General features: G+C 38.2%; 1 protein-coding gene across 2 annotated transcripts in view; it reads right to left on the bottom strand.

Moving 5' to 3' along the window:
• LOC103463659 (E3 SUMO-protein ligase CBX4) overlaps window positions 1-17,931 on the bottom strand; it is an 87,810-nt gene extending 69,879 nt beyond the window's left edge. Inside the window, exons 1-3 of one of the 2 annotated variants that reach the window (XM_008407169.3) lie at window positions 17,810-17,931; window positions 12,509-12,580; window positions 2,297-2,404 (exon numbers count right to left, since the gene is read on the bottom strand). The gene's annotated coding sequence lies outside the window, so the exon portion shown is untranslated. The remainder of the gene's footprint in view (window positions 1-2,296; window positions 2,405-12,508; window positions 12,581-17,809) is intronic. The other variant, XM_081607349.1, reaches the window with a different exon arrangement.
• Window positions 17,932-18,358: the final 427 nt, after the last annotated feature.

Below are 18,358 nucleotides of genomic sequence, written 5' to 3'. Positions count from 1 at the left end.
AAAAACCACTGCTGAGCAAAAACAACAAAGAACTTTGAGAAGATATTCTGTGGACTCACAAGACAAAAGCTGAACTCTTTGGAAGGAACATGAAAACAAAGTAAGACTGTAAGTTTAACCTTGTGCAAATTTACAAAACTAATGTGAAAGGTTTCAGCTTCAAGATGCTTAAATGTAACTTATATTGATTTCTGTCCGGCACTAATAATTTCCCCAAGGTTAGCTGCGTGCAAAAAAACTTTATTTCTAAAAATATCTCAGCATTACATCACTTACTTGTGTGACTTTGTGTTTTTTCCGTGAATGCAGCACACCACATTTGTTTCTGCCCGTTTCTTGAAAATGACTTCACTCTCAGGGGTGTGATGATATCACACACTAGAATTAGCCGTAATGCGAGGTGCCAGAAAAAGGACAGAACCTTGATTCTCCAAAAGTGAAGGCTGTCACCTCTATAGCTACCTGCTCTTTTCACAAGCCTGTAATCTGCCTCCATCAGGTGTCTGAACACTCTGGATATAAATACCCAGCATTACCCAGAAGTTGCCGGGAGACAAATTAAGCAGACGCCAGTGGGGTGAGTCCCATCACTGCACACGACGCGAGACGCCGCAAAAATATCTCCTCTTCAACTGGCAATCATGAGCGAGCATCCTCAATTTAGAAGAGATAAGTTCTGCTCAAAGCCAATATATAGATCTAGTAGAGTGTAAAAAGCCTTGGTAATGCTTTCAGGAACTAGCCAGAGGGGTGTGCATTGTTGCGTGTGTGTGTGTGTGAACACGTGATGGCACCAGGGCCATCTCGCACCGAGACCGGAGCCTCCCAGCTGCCCTTCCCCTGGATCGATAGCCCTCGCTCCAGGTTTTAATTAGCTAATCAGTAGAACATGGGCTTTTAAGCATGGTGGTAGAACGTAGCTAAAACTTGCTGTCAATACCTATTAAAAAAGGTTGCCTTGAAATGCGACTGCAATTGACTCGGAGCCACTGATTTTTACGGTGCGTTTCCCGGCTTAGCTCCGACATGAAATTGGCTGAGATAAAATAAAAGTAGAGGCTGGACTTGTTGTTAACGGCTTATTACATTACATAAAACTGCCTTCATGAAAGCTGAATTATTCTGCAAAATTTAGTAGGAATTTTCATCCTGCACATCATGTCACCTACCGTCGGCCTTTGTTTAAAGTCCATAATAAATATTCCCTACATCATCAGGTTGCAACATCCACACAGCTTATAAAAATAGTTTGGTTCTTTTTTTCTTCACTAATGTGAGATATTAAAATACACCCAAATAACAAAAAGAAAAATTATAGCCACACCCCTGAAATGAGATTGAATCTCTGCTGTGTAAGCTGCTCCTGAATGCTGCAAACACCAGAGATTAGAATTTGTAACACACAGCCAAGAAATAGGTTCAGTATTTTACAATCATGCTGAAATGTTTGATAAATATTATTTATGGATAGGGAGGATTACTCACTTTTCAGGACATATGTAATAGGTTTGACGTACCAGCGTCCTCCTTTTTCTTCTACTTGCAGCTAAGATCATCTTTAAAAGACAGTGCCATCCCCTTGCAGGGCAATCTCTCACAACTCACCCTCTTCAAAAACTGTTCAATGCCGGTAAATTTACAGCTGGATTTGTTACAAGACTATTGGTTTTTGCTACAGCGCACCTATAGGCCTCTGGCATTAGATTTGATTTGGAAAAAAGACATCCCAGGTATGGAGTTATCCATACCATGATAACTCCAGGTATGGAGTTATCATTCCATACCTGATAACCAGGTATGGAGTTATCATTGATAAAAAATTTTTTTATTTTTTATCAAGAACCGTCGATTGCGAAAGTTAACGGAGCCAAAGAATCTACCGTCAAGGCATGGCACTCGCTTCTAGCATAGGGCTATGAAGCTGTTGGATCCAAGGTTTTTATCAGGGGGTTATGATTTCCCTTTTTATATATATATGCATTTATTTATTCATTTTTTATAACCCTTTTCTATGTTATTTGTTTTCTACCTTGTGTACAGATGGATATATTTTTATTCAGCACCTTGTGCTTCTGTAAAGTAAATTTGGGTATCTGTACTAAAATGCAAAGGATAATAAAAATTTGATCACAAAAAAAAAACGTTTGGTAAATATTCTGCTGCTTACATGTGTGTCTGAAGAAATCCTGAGTTTGCACAAGTGCATTTTGTGTCTCAAAATGTTAATTTGGGAGCTGATGGTGCAACATTACCAGATTTACTGTGTGTACATGTATGTGGCGACTTTTGTGTTTACCTCCAGCTCCAGCAGTCTGTGTCTGGATGAACACATACCGGTGGTTGAATGGAGTCACAAGCCCAGTCCCAGAATATTCAAGGGCTACACCGAGGGAAAACACTCAGACTGACAAAATAAAAACGAGAAGAGGAGAAATAAACACACCAAACAGCGAACAAGCCGACTCTGACACTCACTTGCTTTTGTGTCCTCTCTCAACACTAAACCATTCACCGTCCCTTAGACAACTCCCTCGCAGTGGCCTCTAATTGCAACTTTAGCTTGATTTACACCTACCATGATGATACGGCTCGGTGTAAGTAAAATACAACCCGAGAAACTGTTTAGTCTCTCTCTGTTCAAACAGCATCAGAAAAACAGGCCAGGAATGCAGCTTGAACGTTTGTTTAATTCAACGTACTGATGAAATGTAGGATAGTGTAACATAGTACATTATAGGATGGTGTGGCATAGCGTCTAATAGTGTAGTACAATATTGTCACAGAACACAGTATAGCATACTGTGTTATGTGGTATCATGTTTATAGTACATCACAGCGTAGTAAAGTATAGAGTAACATAGTATAGTCTACTACAGTATTGCATAGTACAGTGAAATGTTGCTGTGTATGGAGTAGCATATTTATAGTGTGGTACAGCAAAATGAGCGTTTTTCGTCTCATTCTTTTGACTGTGGATGGATTTATTAACCCAAGACGCATTCCGGGCCTGCTTTGTAAATCACTGAGTTGCTCTCCATATGACATTTTCCAAATTTTTTACCCCACTTTTTAAAAGATGTTTGACTCAGGACTCTGCATCTGAATAATTAAATTGGAATTAAAATAAGTCAGGAATTACTTATTTTGTCATTCAGTCTCTCGACCGAAAAGAACATTAACAGCTGATGACCTGGAGTTCAAACCATCATCCTTTATTGAGTTCCCCATTTCTATATCACTACCAAATAAAAGGTACAAGACACATTGGTATCTAGCACTAAAAAACCCATCAACAAACGTGTGGATTTTTACCAATTGAGTGAAGAAGGAAGAATATGAGAGGCTTGGTGTTGGGAGTGCGGAGGAGAGTGTTCATAAGTGGGGGGAGGGGTGTTCAGCGCTTTAATATGATGACACCGGGCCAGCCGAGGCCATTATCAGCTGGCTAGATTTCTCCACACACAAACAGGGAGATGGAAAGGAAATGCACCCCCACTTTAATAAAAGGAGACATTTGCCGCAGTCTGATTAGAAATATCATTTCCTGATGCGCTCCCATTAAATTGGTGGGAGTAGTGCGGGGATTGCCTGAATATTATTAGCTGCTGGGAAGGAGGCCTGTAAAATAGCCGTGGTGATAGACCTGCTAACAAACTGAGGCGCGTGAACAGATACATGCACATAAATCTGCCCTCTGTTGCAATTTCATTTAGAAGTGCGCTGATTTATAATCTGTTTGCCAGTGTCGCCATCTCAACACACCTAGAGCTATCATCTGCGCACCTCTCCAAGTCCATGTAAGATTGCTATTGTGAGAGAGGATTGTTATTTTGTAATGAGACTAACTCCTTCCAAGCACAGTAAGGGAGATGGTCCGATAAGTGGGAAGGTAATAAATTGCTCAATGCAGCCGTGAACAGCATGCAAACACTCATGCACACACACACGCACACGCACACACACGCACACATCCACTCACTTTCCCCTCTGCATCGCTCTGTTTGGCCCCTGTGGCCAAAAAGGCATCTGCTACTCATGCTGAAGTCATCTGGAGATAATAACCAGGCCCAGCGTGGCACCAGGCCACAGGCAGCGCCTCAGACCCCCACCACTCCGCGATACATGGGCTCACTACGCTCTGGCAACCTACAGTACATCTGAGGCGGAGGACCTGGCAATCCTCAGCTGCTGGTTTCTGGGAGGGTGGGAAGACGGAAGGGAAGGGGGCTTATGAGGTTGGACACATGCAAAGCACATCGACTGGGACGGAGTAAACTGCAGCGAATGGTTGATGACTCACTCGGGGTGTATTTAAGGCCTGAAATGGATGTGCAGTTTCCTCTCCTGGTGCAGAGCTGCAGGCTCAGTTACTGAACAACTGTGGAGGCTGGTCTACTAAAGCTGAAGTGAGGATTTGACAAACAATGCCAAGACGTTGAAATGAACACAGCCGTAACCGTAACCATGCTGGGGGCGGGGGGGTTATGTGCATTTAATACTTGTGTTCTCATTTATCAGTCTGTTTGGACTAACATGGTGTAACTATCAATTTAATAAACAACAACAACTGGCCACAACTGAGAAAAATTTAAACAATTTTATTTTTGAAAAACCTCTCTTCGTTTTCACACTACAAGGTCATTTTTCAATTTATGGCAGCAATATTTTACCCGTTGGCTGTAAATACTATTTAAAGGTATATTTGCTAAAATTGACTCATACAAAATTTTTACCATTTAATTCTTACTGTAATTATATATTACTGTAAGCTTCATAAAAGCCTTTAAAAATACTAATTTAAGTCCATCAGTTCCTAGCATATGTTTGTTTCTAGTAATTTTTTGAGTTTATTATTATTACATCTTGATTTAGTTTTAAAGCAGTCACAGTTTTTTTTTTCTTTCTTTTACAGGTAGTGAGGAGCAGCAGACACCATCGTGTGTTTGTTTGTTGAACACTTGTAACAGGTCTGTGCCTGCACTGCTGCTCAATGTTTTATACTGCATTTTATTCATTGTATGATGAGTGAAAGAGATGGAGCATTAAAATAACACATAAAATGCATATTTATAGTCTGTTCATTTCCTCATTTCCCTGTCTTGCTATAAACTATCTAACTGAAGAAATAATGCTGAGATGAAGCAACTTACACCTCTAAATTAGATTGTGGTGAACAGGGTGAATTCAATCAAATCAGGCCCAAGGTTTCCTGGTCTCTGACATTCATGGTGAAATTTATCATTATTATTTTTAATAGTTAAAAATATTACAGAAAGAGAAAATTACAGACTGTAGGGACCGATCAAAAAATGACTAACCAGAAACAAAAGTCTTACTGCCTCATTTTAAAAATGGTGGATCCGCTGCTTCACTTGCTTCTTCATAAATCACTGATGACTACATCAATGATTCCTTCCAGGAAACGCAGCTAAAGCCTGAATCAACTGAGCCAAAATATCTTCTATGGAAAGAAATTCAGAGAAGATAAAATTATTGGCAATAATAATGGAGAGCAGTGGGAGAAAATAGCCTAGTTGCGTCCAAAGTCCTCCAGCAGTCTAAGTCTACAGCAGCAAAACAACAGAGATAGCTAGTGATAACCTAAATCCCTTTAACGACTTAAAGAACACCAAGATTAGAAACCATTAGTACAACAGTTTGCTTTTTTGTTTATAAACTTGTATGAATCTGGTAGTGAAATACACCAAGTTTGAATTCATTAAACATGCATATAATGATGAACAACGTAGCTGGAATCCCAGTTTCCCCAATATCTTCTGTATCTCAGTGTAGTTTTTATCTGTTGGGAAATTCACCTTATAGACCTAAAAGGTTGTATATGAACCTCCATTTGCAGCTTAACACAGAGCTGACACCATTGACTGCTAATCAGACACTAATCCAACACATGTTAGACGTGTGAAATGTCATGTTAGTAGATATGTGAAATGCAGTCCTTGGATTTCCTAAAATAGGCCTGACATGTTTAAGTACTAACAGATTTGTACGAGTATATTTTTATGTACTCTTCTCAGCATATTTAAATTCTGGTACAACGAAGATAAACATATCTAAAGTAATGACAATACAGTGAGCTTTAGATATCAAACAAGCAAGACAAGAACTATTGTGTTGTGCGTTTTACGTCCTTGATGTACATATTGATATATTTTGCTGTGCCCACAGAGACACAACTTGCGCTGACCTTGTGTTACCACAACATCAGCCTCTCTCACCGTAATTCATCATCTATCCGCAGCTCTGTGTGGCTGGGTAAATCTGGAAGCATTATCCCATGCACTTCCCACCCTGATGTACTGAATGCTGCTGAAACAAGAGACCAGAACTGAGGAATCGAGTTATTTGGATAGGATGACTATCCTCTTCACAGCCCACCTATACTGAGGTCCATTATTGGAGCTATTAAAGGAGCTAAGAGGCGTCAATCTACCCATTTGGATAGCAGTGAGTGGGTGGACTATTAAGTGGCTGCCTGGATGGCCTGCTATTGTCTTCCTGCATTTCTGACTCACACAACCTTTTGACTGCTCAGTTTTTTTTATTTGAAAGTCTTTTCATTGTGATTTTGCTCCTATATTTTCTACCCCTTTTCTTTGTGTCAGTTCTACTTGGCTGCTTTGCATTTCTTTCACACTTTAAATTGCTCTTTTCTTGTACTCGTCTCACACCTACTTTCTGCTGTATGATACCGTTCTTTTTTCTGTCTCTTCCTCTGAGCAGAGTGTTTCTACGTTATATTGCCCCTCTCTTTTTCTCTGTCTTTTCCTCTGAGCTGAGTGTTTTTTGCAAATGTCAAACCAACCCCTTTTTGCTTTCTTCTGGGGGAAAAAGAAAGCCTTAAAGACGGAGAAATCACATTGTCTGCTGGTGTCTAATTCACCCCGACATCCACTTCAGGCTGTCTGTCTTAACTCTCATCCTGGAGGTAGAAGAGGGGAGAAGAGGAGCAGAGGGAAAGGATGAAGAATGTTGTGGAGGAAATAAAAAAATCAAGGAGAAAGGGGCGAATGTGCGTTTTTAGAAGAAAGTGCACCAGGGTGGGGGGTAGTTGGCCGCAGGCGGATTCTGGCTCTCGCTGCCTCTTGTCAGATCAACCGTGGATCAACCTGAGGCTCAGGCTTCACCTTAGTATGAGTTTACAACATGTACATGAGAACAGTTCATTATAACAAGATCAGAACAGGCTTAAACACAAAAACCTCAACAATGGGAACGTTATTATCGAAGACAATCCCGGAAGATTCAAAACATTCTGCCCCGCACCTGTTTTAGGGAAATTTGTGGAGGCTTCACGGGGCTTTTATAAAGACAAATAGTTTGCATGCATGTATACTGAAACACACTAATGGCTTTACAATCACCTCACATCTAAGCAAGATTGAGCAATAGTTTGTTTCTAGGGGAAACTGAGGGGAAGGTTTGCATATTGTACTGACACCTGAAAGATGCTTTATGATTAACTGCATTTATTTAATGAATGTAACAGTACGATAGAACAGCTTGGAGAGCCTCGAATCCATAATAACCTTTTTTAACAGGAGTGCTTTGAAGTGGTGTGTTCTAGCAAACAAGGACACACAAAAAAATAAATGAATTCAATGAACTTCACATTATCTGGTCAGTCGGTTGAACAATCACTAAAACTCCAACAGAGCATCCAGGAACTGAGTTATAGAAATCTACAATTTTAAAGGAACAATACTTCATCACTCCTCCAGGAAGTAATTTTCCTAGAATGTTCTGAATGGAGTTATAAATAACTAGTCCCATCTTTTCTACTAAAATGAGGTCTGGCTGGTTTTCATCGTTCTATAATACGTTAGTCTTGCTTTTATTTGGTTAGAAAAAAGTCCATCTTTTTTTGACAACATTTCAATTGTCATAGTTCTCGTCGGTACACGGACTTCTTTTTTCTAGTTTTCAGATGTAAGAAAAAAAAAAAAACATTTGTTGTAACACAGGAGGCAGTACGGTCTGCAGTGTTTACTGAATCAGGGACGAGCCGAGCTGGTTTCAACCGTGCTGCATTTTAAAAGACAAACTCCATTAGTCCGCTGTGCTCCAGCGAAGCTTCTTTACACTCCAAACCCTAAAACACTCGCAATTTCCATCATCCGTCCACCAGCATGGAGAACCCATTCACATGTTACCAAGAGACAAAGCCATAAAACAAGGCAATAACAGGAGACCTTCAGTCTTGTCATTATCTAGCGTTTGCCGAGAGTCAATGACTTCATTATCTGGAAGTATTGATCGCATTGTGGCTGCTTGACAGCAGGTCAGTTAATACATGGTGGTTATTTCAGCTGAGGCCACATTTATAGACTGGATGGGGGCTTCATGCCAACGCATTATCACTTCAGTGAAGAAGGGAGGTAAACTTTAAGACGTGTTATCGATAAGAAAGTAACATAAAAATAAAAACATCACTCACTGTACTGTACAGTGGACATATAAGGAACAAAGACAAAATATATGAATTTTTCTTTATGACTACTGATGCATTTTAGTACAAATATGGATAAAGCATAAGGCCATTGAAGAAATGTAACAAAATTTGTCATTCATGCACCTGGAAAGAAAAGTTAATGGTTCAAATATCTTTTTTTTATTATTATTTTAGTGAGAAACAGAAACCCATAGCAGGACCCGCTGCTTTCCACTCGGTTTACATTTTGGTTTCAGTGAAAATATACGTAATTGTTCATTTCCTGTTGTACCTGGTTCAGTTTAAAGGTTTACCACACTTACATAAATTTTTTTTTTTAATGAAGTCCCTCACTTTGTATGGCCACATTTTCACATTTTACTTTCATAGAAACTTCTTTAGAAACACAACAGAGACGTTGAAATGAGAAACATTGTTTTATGGGTGTGAACAAGAATGTGTGCAGTCCAGTCTGGGAAACAAAAAAAAGGATGCCTAACACCCAATAACTGAATGCTCTGGCTTTTGTTTTATCTTACGCCATACTGAGCTTTACTCCTCCTGCTACTTCCACTCAAGATTTAATCTGAGACAAATTAATCATACGTGCATCTTTAGAGACGCATGAAGAACACTTGAGAACCTTGTCACATGACAGCAAACATGACAATTTGTAAAAATCCAGTCAAACATGTCCACCTGCACACCCCTGTTACAGAACTAAAATCTAAATGTTTTCTTCAAGTGTTACAGAAACATCATGGAAAAGGAAAAACAAATTTCAGCTTCAGAAAGCTACAGATTTGATTCAGAGGGTGTCGTAACAGATTCTCCAAAACGTCTTCCACTCAACTATTGATTTAGTTTTAATGCCACATTGGTTTGTCCATATTGATGAGAGATTGTTCGCCCTTAAGTATTTTCACAAAAGAGTCACATTTTCAATATAAATGTGGCATCTAATCCATATTATCAGACATGTTTTTATGTAAAATGTTACCGGTAAAACTATAATGACCAAAATTTTAGAATTATAAAAAAATCCGACAATGGTACCTGTTCTTATAAAACATGCAAAAAGATTTGGAATACAACAAACAATACAAATATATGCGAGACAGTGTGGTACATTGAGTGATGCAGTGAAACCAGGTTGTTTAAACGCCCCACCAAACGCAGGAATGTAGAGAAACGCAACAGACAAGATAACATCACAACTACACGTCATCTTTTTATCATATTGTTCAATTTTATGAGGCCTGTTTGCTCATGAACAGCAAACAGGCTCTTAAAATGTTTCTTTACATCTTAAGAGCCTGAGCTATGTGCTTTTGTTTTATGGGCTAATAATGAACATCGTTGTTCGTTTTAGTTCAAGTTAGTTTTGCTAATATGTTACTTAAGTGCTGTTGTAGATACATTGAAGAAATAAATATCACTATATTAACATCCATTTCATATTAATGAATTGAAATGCATTTACTTTCTAATTTAGTTCATTACAATTTGGCACAGTTCAGAGTTTCTAATTGGAATATAAAACACAAAGATAATTAATATGTATCTACATCAATGTGAACTAAAGTGTAAACTGCTCTTGAGGTACAATCAGTTTATTATCATTGTTATTTAGAGATTAGTTGAGCTTTGAGGATTGATTTATTTTCTCGCTGAAAGTAGCTGTCAAAGACAGATCTGCTGCTGTTACAAAGGGCTAGCCATGGTCAGCAACCTTTGCTACAAGGTAGGATGAATCTGTGCCTTCATGTCGTTATTAACCTACCTTCTCAATGTTGCAACTAAAACTGAGACCAAGGTCTTTCCAATCTCTCAATCTCTCATTGTCCAGAAGTGACAGAGCGTGTGGTTTTCTGCAGCTGTAACTAATCAGCTATAAGGCTCCACATGTTCTGAGTTCAGAGACAGCATTGTGTCTAAATTGGATTTAGAAAGTTGTTTGAGTTGCTCTTGTCTTTCTGTCATCTCAAAGTCGTCTGACTAGTCGTCTTCATCCACGCAGCTGATGCTCACTGAATATTTTCTCGTTTTTGAACCAGTCTCTTGAAAGCTGAGAAATTGGTTGTGTGCAAGATCCTCCACGGATCATGGGTGTCAAACTCAAATCCTCGGTGGTCGGTGTCCTCTAACCTCTAGATGTGTCTCTGCTTCAACATACCTAAATCAAATGTAGGTTGGGCCCAGTAGACTGTCAGTGCATGCTGAGGCAGCAATGCAGTCATTTAATACAGATCTGCTGAACCAGGCCGATGTGTTGCAGGAGACCTGCCCTCAAGTATGAGGGGCCGTTTAGGACAAAATCTATGTTTTGTCTCTCACACACTACAAAAAACTCACGCACACTCAAAAACAAAACTCACGCACACTCAAAAAATACTCAAATTGCGTATACACACACTACTAAAATGTCACACACGCACACAGATACTATCTTTCTCGCACACATACATTGTACTAATATGTCGCACATGCACACAAATGGTATCTTTCTCGCACACATACACTGTACTAACAACTCGCACACGCACACACAAAATACTACAATTGCGCACATACATTATTCAAATATCACACGCAAACAATTTTTTTTCTGTCTTACTCACAAGACTAAGATTGCATATATAAACTAATAAAATATAGACTCGTTATTTTGTATGTGAAAGACTCAGTTTTGTATGTGCGAGGAACGTAACTTCGCTATGTTGAGCTCCACAGTTAGCCGCCTTATCGCACTGCGCGAGAGGCAATTGCGTCGTGTGTCGCGGGCAAAAGGTCAAAGGTAACAAGGTGACCGGCTTATTATGTTATACAAAAAAGAAACAAAAAAGCAAAGAATTTTAGCACATGTTTTTATGTGTCAGAAGAGGGCTTAGGAAATAATACCAAAAATAAAAAATAAAACATTTGTCCAAAAGGGCACTTGGGGGCAAGGAGCAAAAAGGGCAGGTGCTCAAGCACCCCTAGCTCCCCCCTCTGCACGTGCCTGTGTGTGTGTGTGTGTGTGTGTGTGTGCGACAAGTTAGTACAATGTATGTGTGTAAGAAAGATAAAATGTGTGTGTGTGTGACATTTTAGTAGCGTGTATACGCCAATTGAGTATTTTTTGAGTGTGCGTGAGTTTTTTTTTGAGTGTGAGTGAGTTTTTTGTAGTGTGTGAGAGACAAAACATAGATTTTGTCCTAAACGGCCCCTCATACTTATGGCCTAGACTTTGACACCTCTGCTGTAAATCATACGTTTCTAAACGCTCAGACAAGTCTTTCTGGCACCAACTACCTTGACATGTTCACTCTTACCTGGATGATCCAATTTCCTCTAATTTCTGGTCATTTTCACCTCTTTTTTAATGCCTAAGTGCTCAGAATTACTGCTATGCCATTTTTTTTTATTTATTTTTTTGCTGTGACCGGTTTAGCTGTGCTTTCTGACAATAAAAATGAAGAGATATACGGCACAGAAACAGTGCAAGTCCACAACGGAACATAAGTCGGTAAGTTAATGGATGAATTCACAGCACACTGAGGCAGGCGGCTGTTTTATGACAAACACTCAATGCAGCAAGACGAACTCATGCTTCAAGGTACTATCGTAGATCTTATACATATTTCTTTAACCTTTAAGTTTGACAAAGCATATTTTTAATCTGAAGTTAACCAAAATTAAGTGTTGGGTTTGTGCTTTTCCTAAGTATTTCACTTGTAGGTGTATATTTTCCATCGTAAGGAGCTCTATATGAAGCTATGCTCAATCCCCTTTAGTTGACTTTTGTCACACTGACATTTAACTTTGCGTCTACCCTTCAGGGGACGGAGCTACAACAAAAGCTGAGAAATTCTGGGCAGAGTCCTCAAAATTTCTTTAAAAAAAAAGAGAGAAAAAAGACACCCCAAATGAAAGATACTGGATGTGTTGTTAATACCGACGGTTCGCAGAAAGAAACTGTTGATTTAAAGGAGTTCCAGTGATGACAGGTCTTTAAGCTGAGGTCTTTGTAGCTTTGTGTAAATGTGCGTTTGTAGCAGATAGCCTGAAGATACTCACACACGCACCAAGTCACGGCCGCTCCTGTGTGACATGTTTCACACCGTGCAGGGTCAGCAGAGGGTCAGTGCTCTATGCATGGAGACAAACGCAGAAAGAGACAGATTATTTATTTATTTTTGGGCATCAACAGTAATAAAATTTGATAGTTTAAAGCCACCAAACTGGAGATGATCAAATTTCCCTGTGACCATCAGCGGCAGATCTAATGGTTTTCCTACCAGCTTTTGTGTGGTGAGAAGCAAACAGCAGATCAAATTATGCTGTGTGATGTGAAATGTGACAGTCGGTAACTGTAGCTCATTGAATTTAGTCTTCCACCATTAGAAGAAAGATGTCTTTATGAAAAACCTGATAAGCCTACTGTATCCGTAATTTACACCCAGCGGCTAACAAAGCTGTACTGATGCAGCTTAAATATGGCACAAGTAATAAAATATGAAGGAACCCGAAGCACAGAAACAGCATCATCTCCTGCACTTAACGATAAAAAAAAAATTTCTTAGAAAAAGAACAAAACAAAGTTTATGAAACCAGTTTCAATTCTGACAATTGTTTGTTTGTTCATATTTAGAACAGGAGCAAAAGCCACAAAAGACAACGACCCTGTTGACCTTGGTCATTGCATCGGTAAGTATTGATTTGAATCGAAATGCAAAATAAATATATTTTACATGCACACATTCAGTAATATTCAGTAAATTAAATATACATTCTGAAAAGTCTCATTCGTTTGATAAATAGCAGCCTTAAAGCAGTCATTAAACAGATTTTTACTAATTTAATATTCTAATCTTAAACGTAGCGTTGGCTTTAGCTTCAAGCAGAAAGTCAACATAATTAACTGAAATAAAGGTTTGAAAAACATCCGTATCTAATTAATCTGTTTTACTTTGTGAATTGAGTTGCTGAAATAAATTACCTCTTCATTTACTTATCTGATTATTAAATATTTGATTATTATTATGCTCACAATTTTTCAAACCTGTACCTTTTTTTGTTGAAATCAAGGAGCCTTGTGAATAATCTAGAAGGTAATTTTGTTATCCTTGAAACATCGATTAACGCTCTATACTAAAAAAAAAAAAATTCAAATAAAAGTGTTGCTCATTCACTCTTATACTTCTGTTAGATCAACTGAATAAGATTTTAAAAACAGCAAGTGTAATTAAGTCATAGCAAAAGTAATATAGTTGTGTCAACATATTCATGTAAATATACATTAGCAACATGATTTATATGAAAAGAGCCAACTTTTTCAATACCACTGGGTGTCTGAAGTAATCATGCACTCCTTATGTTTCCCTCATGTTGCTTCAGATTCAAATAATACTTTTATTTACTCTAGACTGTTACAAGCAGAACAAACATGTAGCGTTCTTATATTTGTTTGCCTTCACTATTGAACTCGTGCTAAAACTTACTTTACTCATGCAAAGACAGAGGAAAATCAGTTTTCAACCTAATTAAGAACGATCAGGCCAAGGCCCACTGAAAAATGTATATCCATACGGAAAGATTGTATCGACCCAACCCAGATATATTAGCTTGTAACCACATAATTATCAGAAAAGAAAGCCACATAACTGAACATTTTCCCAACGATTCGTATTTTATATGTTCGTTCATCAAGTCAATTTTAATTTATAAACTCAAACCTTAATGCTTCCAAACAGTTTTTACAAAGATTTCTGAAGAGATTTAAACTAAGCATAAGTGTGGATCAAAAACAAAATGAAGAGTGAAAATCGGTCCTCAAATTCACGTCTATTGTCTAAATTTAAACAAGAGACTGTTGGGGGTTGCTCAAATGACCCAACAACGAACGACCTTTAATGTCTACATTTGGGAAGGACATCAAGTTCTGCTCTAAATAAGTGAAATAACTACAACCATACACATATTTTGTCTAATAAGGTTCGCATGATCACAAAACGGTCTCGTTAAGGACCCAAACACAGAGGACTGGAGGTTGAGAGCTGATTTAATGGTAACTGACCTCAGAAAAACCAACCAACAAAGCATGCTGGTGGCAACAATAGAAAGACCTGATGCAGGCTGTGAAAACCACTTAGTGTTACTGGAGTGTCAGACAGGTGAGTTAATGAGCAGATGACGAGCAGACAGGGGGTAGAGGGAGCTGAGACACTGAGAGAAGGTGCTGGATAAATCAGACGACGGAGAAATATCACTAACGAAGCAAAGAAATGATCACAAACAAAAATGCAAACCAAGGATTCACAGAAACTCAAAATACTACGGACAGTGAAACAAAATTGTTTTCAGAGTAACGCCGTTTATGGCTTACTTATTGAGCCATCTGAATAGTCGACAACTAGCGCGACAGATAGATGAAAGTCAGGTTTTTCCAGTTTTGCCTAAAAGAAGCATGTGACACTTTCAATTTTAAAAAAGAAACACTTGGGAATGCGCTCTGTCCTTTTGCGTTTCATACAAATGTAAAGAGCACAGCTAAGCCCAATTTTTTTTCCTACCCCAGGCACATTAAATATTTACAACATATGTTTGCAACATATGTTTGACATGTCAGTGGTTATTCACATTTAACAAAAGAACTGGCACATTGCATATTATGAATACCACTTTATAATGATCAATAAAAAAAATCTTAACTGTTATTTCAGCAATAAGATCCTTCTTAGTTCATGTTTCCACTGATATTTCTGACAATCTTAGGTGATCAGTTTCAAATCTTTAAAGTTGGAAAGCCTCGTTGCCGTCACCCTCATTTTTAGGTCCTTCCACAGATTATTAACCCAGCCAGGCTCTGACTGGATTAATCCCATATGTTTATATTATAGCCGGTCAAGACACATTAATGGAGACTTTTTTAAACCTAAATCTGTCCGCTGTATGAATAATTTTGGGCTTGACTGTGTATATATCTATACATTGAGAAAGATGACATGGAGAGAATAAATGACATTCTGCTCCTGAGAATTATCTTTGTATTCCTTCAGAAAAGCAAAAAAAAATAAAAAATCTAGAAGGATTCTAAATTTTATTGGTATTATCACCCTTATTTCAGGTTGTCTTTATGCCAAAGGATACATAGGAGGATACACAACTCCAAATAGGAATCTGGAATCAACTTTCACATTACCGGCCTTCTAAATTACATAAATTCACACAAGGAGCTTTTACTGTGCACAACACAAACGCATGCCCGAGACCTAAAGAACTACAGTTGGCTACTTTGCTTTTGTTTCATTTTCCTCAAAGGCTTGTGCTGCCCCAACACAACATTCACCTGGTCAATTAACAATACGAGCCAAAATATAAATAAATAAAAACACTACAGAAAAACACACACGTATGCGTTTTTAATTCAGAGCAGCAGATCTAATAAATTCATTCAATATCACCCTCTTCCATTAATGTGTACAGTCACTGTGAATAAAATGTTGTATTCAAGCGTACGTTGCTCACTAAAATATCCGTGTGGAGCAAGAGAGGCTTAAAAAGGGAAATCAAGGTGTGGTGATCAATGCACCTTTAGTATATAAAACAAAACAAACAAAACTAAAAAACTAAAGGAAACATGATATATTTCTATCTGCTTTTCTATCTTCTCCAGCCAACTTTGCCTCTTTGCCGTTTTTAATGCACCCTGACAACACACAGTTCACTGGAGTGGTTTCGCAGCAACAAGAGGGAGGGGTTGAGTCCCTGATGGAGCCAAAAATGCCTTCCAGTCGGGAAAATTGATTCCCTTGAAGTCTGAAAAAGCCTTAAATCTAGTAAGTAAACAATAAACGGCTAATTAAAGACAGAAAACAGAGGTGAGCGTGTGCGGGTGCGCGTACAGAGCAGGGGGTGCTCTGGTTTTCGGTGAAGGCTGTAAACACATTAGCTGGGAAACAGCCAGTGAAGCAGTGATGCATGTGGTCAGAAACCAGAGCTGCCTCTCTTCTCTCTCCCTCCCCAGCTTCCTTCAAACCACATTTGCTTCTCTCTGCTGCCCTCTAGTGGCCACTGACAATCAAGGCACTCTTTAAAAAAAAAAAATCACAATTTGGCCCAAAACATATTTATGAATCAGAACATTTTCTCACTTTTTCGTGTCAGACATTGACATATTGACATACACTCATCAAGTATGGCTTTGATGTCGTAGCCACTACAGGTTTCTAATTTCAGAGCTCTAGTTTTAAGGTGGTGAGGTTGTGACAGAACTTCAAACCAATCTGGGTTTGAATTTATGAAGCCTTTTTCTCATTCAAGCCAGCTGAAAATTATACGTACTTACACACCCAGTAACATTTGTTTAATCTTTTTTTTTAGCAGCTTTGAGAAAAACCACAAGCGTTTTATAGCCATGGGCAACCTCCTGGCATGGTTTCTGCAAACCAGTTTCCTTTCATCAGACGTGAAAGTGTGAGGCAGGCAGGTTGTTAAAACGGTGACATCGCGTTCAAAACTGGTTACAGAATGGGAAACTAAGATTAAGAATAAGTGACAGGAACAGTTCTGACCTGAACATTATTAGGAAAAAAATTGACTATGCTTAAAATGTGGGTCCATTTAAAATGAACTCTTATCTTTTCAGATATATGCCCAAATCGTGGTGATGGATCTAAAAAATAATAAAAAGAAAAACTAGGGTTTCTTCTTACCAAATATTAAACAAAACTATTTAACTCAAACCTGTGCATCAAACTGTTATTTTTCTAAAGTATTGCAGCTCCATCAGCGCAACTATTGTTATTCCACATGGATAAAGAAGTTTGTATACATCATGAAAATACATAAACTAACAGGATATTCATATAAATGTTGAATGAGGGCACATCTCAGGCAAAGTGTTGCAAAAAAAAAAAAAAGTTTGTAAATCTGTAAAGTCTTTTACAGATTTTTTTCTTTAATGTTTTCTAGATGTTGCTGCTACAGTGCATCCCATGTGGTTTGTCTGTGCAATCCAAGTAAAGACTGACCTCATAAATTACTGCTTTATTTACACCAAAGAAGCAGCTGCGATCCATTCAAAACCTTCCCTGTACTTTGTAATAAATGTAGCTGTATTAGCTGTGGTTGTCAGACTATCATCACTATTTTATTGTTTTTACACTACCTTTCAGTTTACATTATTAGAAGTAACTATTTGTTATTTTTGAAAATTGACAATAGGTTAATTGAAAACTACTTTATGATATCTCTACAATATATTTTGGTGCATACGTTTGTATTTTGTCTGATAAAACAAAACTACTTAGCTAGCAGCAGATTTCTTTATTCACTGTAAACTTCCAGCCAGTTTACTGTGACAGTACAAATTCTCACCCGCCTCTTAGTTTGGTTCCACGTCCTTTCACGCAACTCCGAGCATTCAACTGCAACGCTGCATGCAAAATAAAAATGAGCTCAAGACGACAGCACTTATTTTTGGTCCAATTTCGGCAAATTCTCAGCGATATTTATATTGTGCGCCCTCTTGTGGCTATGCAGCGAGAAGTGCCGTTATCATTCTTATGCGCATGCGCTGGATTAAAACATCATAAACTACATAGATTTCACCTGTTTAAAGAAAAAATGTTAAGAAAATACCTTTACACGGAAAGGTAGGGTAAGGTAAGGTAATTTTATTTCTATAGCATATTTTCAGTAACAAGGCGTTGCCTTGCTTGAACACGGAACATATTAAAATTACTGACTGGTATTTTTAGCAACAGATAGATGCTAAAATAAGAATGAAAAAAAATCCACAGCAGAGCAGCACGTTATTCTGTATTCTTCATGTTAGGGTGTGTAGCATTTGGTTATTCTTTAAATTAGTCTATTTTATATCGGGACAACAATACTATGGCACTATCTCTAATTTTTGTAACACCA

This window comes from Poecilia reticulata, chromosome 1 (assembly GCF_904066995.2).
Source record: "Poecilia reticulata chromosome 1, P_reticulata-male-v2, whole genome shotgun sequence".
Classification (NCBI taxonomy): domain Eukaryota; kingdom Metazoa; phylum Chordata; class Actinopteri; order Cyprinodontiformes; family Poeciliidae; genus Poecilia; species Poecilia reticulata.
This window is presented reverse-complemented; position numbering and strand designations above follow the sequence as displayed.